The 5,207-nt window shown below is 39.1% G+C and overlaps 1 non-coding gene across 1 annotated transcript; it reads right to left on the reverse strand.

Annotated features, from left to right (window-relative positions):
• Positions 1-3,249: 3,249 nt before the first annotated feature.
• Positions 3,250-3,461, reverse strand: LOC114818395 (U2 spliceosomal RNA). Its single transcript, XR_003766155.1, has one exon. It is a non-coding gene; the product is annotated as a U2 spliceosomal RNA (small nuclear RNA).
• Between the last annotated feature and the right edge of the window lie 1,746 nt (positions 3,462-5,207).

The raw sequence follows: 5,207 nt of genomic DNA on the forward strand, positions 1-5,207 counted from the left end.
TTAGAAATGTGTAATAGTATTTTAATCAGTGTCTAGAAATGCTTTTTTGTGTTTGTAAAGGTGATATGTATTGTAGGAATACGGCCACTGGAGACGTGCAGAAAAAAATTGGCAGTATTTTATGAAGTAGCTTTAACTAGGCTGTTTAAATAGTTTAAGTCTAAGCCTAAGTAGGTCTAAATTATTTAAACTAACGTAGTGTTTTGAAACATCCCACCATCAGCCCTCAGAAGAGAGGACCACAGCAGCAGCAAGGTGTAAAGATCGCTCGAGGCAGGTTTTAATGGCAGATTTTACTGAACTGGTCCAGGTACTTCTACCACAGCACTGCCAGTAAAAGAAAGGAAAGAAAGGATAACGTCAGGCACATTATCTTCACCTGCATGAGTTTAACTCACATTTGGTATACCTGTGTGGAGAGAGAGGGACAGAGAGGAAAGCCTTCTGCCCCCTTGTTCATTTACATGAGAAATGAGTAGTTTAGGCCGGTGTAACTTCACTGGTTTTCACAGCATGAACAGGCAGCATAATGCATTCTGAGCACCCCTGAGTGTCAGCAGTGCTAGCCACAGAGTAACACACGATGGAGTTTTAAAAACAGAATTCTGGACTGATATTTAAGTATTCTTTAAGCACATTGTTCAGAAGAGTTTGACTGAAACAAGACCAAAAAGCCTTTTCTGAAAGGAGAAGGGCAAGAAGGGTCTGTTCATCATTCACTTGCCAAAACCATAAATATAGCAGTGTTGTCTTTGCATGTCCAATACAGGCATCTGAGAATTTTTTAAACAACAAAGCAGCTCCCAAATGGTAACAAACAGTTCTTAAATATTATTATCTTTAAATATTATCTAAGTATTATTTAGAAAGTGGTAGATATCACTAATACCTGAAAAGGTATCAAATGCTCAAGTACTTAATTTGGATTCTTTTTCATGTAATTCATAAAAATACAGGCCTTAGTCTTAAATGTGACTAGGTTATCACGTATTTCAGCACAGTGAGTTTGAACTCATCTTGAAGTGAGTTTGAACCATATGCACACAAAAGAATATGTAGGGATGGTGAACCATTGACGGTGAACCTCAGCTTGCACCAAGCAGAATTTTCTGTTTATTTATTTCATTCTTATACAATTATTTATTGCAGAATGGTACAAAGTTCAGTTGCCTGTGGACATAATGTATGGAAATAATAAATATACACGTATATGAGCACAGCCATGTAAGTATTTTTGTAGGTGACAATAGCCCATTGTTTTCCTTCTTTGTTATCTCAGCAAACAGGTTCATCATAATTTCATACTTTACTTTTAAAAGTTATTTTCTAGTTTAAAAAGCACAAGAAGTTGAAAAGTAAATAGGTAATTCTGGAGATAGTGAATCTCTAGTGTCAAATTAAACCTTGGAAAATATAAAGGATGTATTCCCTAATGAAAGAACTATTTATAGAGACACAGATTAAGAAAACAGTTGACCATTCATTTTTTGATACCTGTCAATGAATACATTTTGCCGAATTAGACATTTTGAAGTGAAGAATTTCATCCCCTAACCATCCAACTGCATGTACTCTGTCATATATTTCATCAAAGGTCCAGCTATACCCCAAGAAGCATACACTCTCTAATTCTATCCTCTGTTTTCCTTTTTTGAATGTTTGTGAGATGGTGAGAGTCCATGCTACAGTTTTTTGTGAGAGTAAAATGCCCACAATGAATAAATAATTACTTATATGTGGAAAAAAAATGGTGGCATCTAGCTGCTTAGCCCTTTTGAACTAGAAACAATGCAAACAGATAAAATATGTTTCATGTATATAAAATCAGAGTATATGTAGAAAGTATTTGAATACAGTAACAGAATATGGATGGACAAGGTAAAAATGAAATTACTGTGAACTGATCAGTTAGCAATCATGGCATATGAGCCACCCAGCAAGGATTTTTTTTTTTTTTTTTTTTTTTTGGTGGGCATCATGGCAAAGATGATTTTTATGAAGTTATGTGAGGAAGGAGATTGTCCTTGCTTTGAGGATGGCTTTAACACAAGCAGATTAATTCAGCTTCATTGTAATGCAGGGGACGGGAAATATCAAGTTCAGATTTTGTAAAGTGTGTAGAACTCTGTTACATGGACAAATTTGAACAATCCTTTTTTCATTTTCCACTAGTTAGGGAAACACATGCACTTCCATTTTGCAGAAATACATGAAATGGAAACCAATCCAAGGCCAAAAGAATGAACAGTTTCCCTTCAAGCTGGTCTATGATACAGAAACTGACTGAAAAATATTCTTATTTACAGTTGTCCTGTTTTGGTTAAGATAGAGTTAATTTTCTTCCTAGTAGCTAGAATAGCTGTGTTTTAGTTTCAGGATGGGATTTGTTAGGAGAAGAATGTTGATAAAGTCCTAATGTTATTAGCTGCTGCTGGAGCCCAAGTCCATCCTGTTTGGCTGGTTCACAGCTGCATTAGGACTGGGAGAAGAGAATTGCAGTAAGTAGCAAAACCCAAAATTGGCCTTTGGCTCTGCCAGTGAGATATTCCATATCATATCAGGTCATGTTCAGTATATCAACCAGCATTGACCAGGAATCAGGGGTATTCTCTTGGGGATCACTGGGGCTCACTCTTCCAAGATTGCAGTTTCGGGAATGTCTCTGCTCTGGGATCACTGACTGGGACAGGCTGGGCTTCAGTCAGTGAGTGGTGAGCAACTGCACTGTGCATCACTCATTTGTATATTCTGTTATTACTTTTATTATCATTATAATTTTATTTTAATTACTAAATAGTTTTTATCTCAACCCGTGAATTTCCATGCCCTTTTCTTTCCAATTCTCTCCCCTACTCCCTGGGGGATGGGGAGAGTGAGAGAGCAGGCTGTGTTTGACTGCAAGCCAAACCACCACAACAATAATCAACAAGGTTCACACCGCACGGCCATCTGTTTGCACCTATCCCATTAACTATCAGCCAGTCAGTTGAAACTAAAAAAGCCAGTAATGTTACAGCTGGATACTCTCAAAAGACCCGTTCAGCTATTACTAGGAAAACCAGGCCTCCCTAACGCTCCCTGCACCGAAGCTGCTCATATTCTAGCAAATTTGTGGGAAAGTGTGTCCTTGACTCATAAAGTCCCTGGCCTGCAACCTTCTTGGAGGCTGGCAGAGTATTTGTGTGAATATCACGCACGATCTGCTCATCCAGCTCTGACACTCTTCTCTGGGTGGCTGGTGTTATCCATTGCTGTGTCTCTGGTCTTTGGAGGCAGCACAATGCCAGGTCAGTGAGTGTAGTGGATAAAACAAGCTTCTAGTCTATCTCCCGGTGTAATATAAAATCCATTTAAATCAATTTAGTATAAAATCAATGGAATGTAAAGTCCTCAAGCTGAAGACATGTCAAATATTAAACTGATAAGAAAAGATACTGTGCTTGATCATAGCTAGATGTTAGTCTGTAGTCTGTCAGTGGGAGTGTTAAGACTATCTTTTGACTTAAGTAGTCAGAAGCTGGAGTCGTGTATGTAATGCTTCCCTTTTTTGAAGTTAATTTTCAAAAACTATGAATTCTGCTTAAAGATTAGATCTTAATCTTGAGGCTATATAAGCATTGTGGAAATATTTTACATGTCTAAACAGATAGTGGAGAATCTCAAATCTGTCCTAAAATGTCCCTAAGTTGTTTTCTTCTTTTACATATATAGTTTTCTTTCAGAGTTTTGCTTCATAATCGTTTTAAGATAATAAAAGTATGAACTGGAGTTAAAAAAGGTGGTTATATCACTACTTCCAGGTCAGTACACATAGCTTGTGTGCCTCCTTTGTGTTGGCTACAAGCATTCTAGTCCTCTGATCTAGCTGAAAAGCATGATGACAGGGAACCATTTGTTCCTTGATCCTGTTCACTGTGCCTTTGGGTACCTGCCTAAGAGATGCACCCTGGAAGCTCCAGAATTGCTTTGCAAGCTGATGCTTAAAGAATTGGGGTTGAAGAAATACCTGCCAGTGCCGGCAAAAAGGCAGTGGGAAATTTAAGACTCTCCCAGAGAGCCTGTAATATCATTTTACCTTCACAGTGAGTCTGCAATATAATTTCTTTTACTTTTGGGAAGGAAATGGAGAAAAAAGTTAGTTGGAGGAAATTTCAGTGGGAACACTGAAGTTGTTCTGATGAGAAAAGTAGGGAAAAATCAAATCTGTACTAATGCAGTTGATGTTCACATTAATGCTCAGAAGCTGAGAGTGACTGAAAGAAAGGATGACTGTGTGGTTAAAGCAATGACGCCTGACTCAGGAAATCTGAGTTCATTTCCTGGCTTTGCTATCTCTTCAGCTTTGCACAAGATTTAATCTCTTGCTATTTGCTTTTTTATTTTTTTTTATTTTTCTCTAATTCCTTTACCACAGGGAAGTAATTATGCTTCAGATTGTTCTAAGAATAAATGCATTAATATGGCTGGTACATTTAAGTTCAGGCAAAAAGACACACAAAAGCTTCAGTTGTTGTTCCTTATTTTTTACAAAAGGCCTTTCTGCTGTCTATGGGGCAAATGTATTGGAGTCTTCATGCCTTGCATCTACAAAGGTGAGGAGGCACTTGTGGTGCCTGGGCTGACATCTGTAAGCAGGTCTTGCAGCCTGGCAGCGTGCCCAACTTCTAGTCGAGAGGCTGTGGCAAATGATGCGTATCACCACAGTTACAGCGTGGTGGTTTTTTGTTTCTACAAGAACATAGCTTGAAGCTACTGCACGGCTTTCTTCCTCCGGGAGGCCTGGTGAAGCAGGCAGACAGAAGTTTAGAAATATTGGTGATCAAAACTTAGAAGAGTGAAACTTTGAAAATCTGAAGTTGAAGCACAGTAATGTATGTGCTGAAATACTATGACAACACGTGTGAAGATCCCAAATCACAGGAGATGCAGAAACAGTCCCCAGACAAGCACATGGGGAGCTAGGAGAAGCATTGGGGCCATCTAACCACTGACAACCAACCTCCTGCCCCTTGCACAAGTTTTGGGTGTTCTGTCAGCACCTTCCGATTCCTGGCACGGGCTGAAAATTCGAGGGAACTTTGAAGTCCTTCTGTGAGCACCAGCACGGACAAAGCCTGTTCTCCCGCGGATCTGCACCTCGCTGCTGATGGCAAGTGTCTCTCCAGGCTCTTCACGCAGCAAGGACCTTTGTGTGGCCTCTTTCCCCT

The sequence above is a fragment of the Antrostomus carolinensis genome, unplaced genomic scaffold (genome assembly GCF_000700745.2).
Source record: "Antrostomus carolinensis isolate BGI_N321 unplaced genomic scaffold, ASM70074v2 scaffold17633, whole genome shotgun sequence".
Lineage (NCBI taxonomy): Eukaryota > Metazoa > Chordata > Aves > Caprimulgiformes > Caprimulgidae > Antrostomus > Antrostomus carolinensis.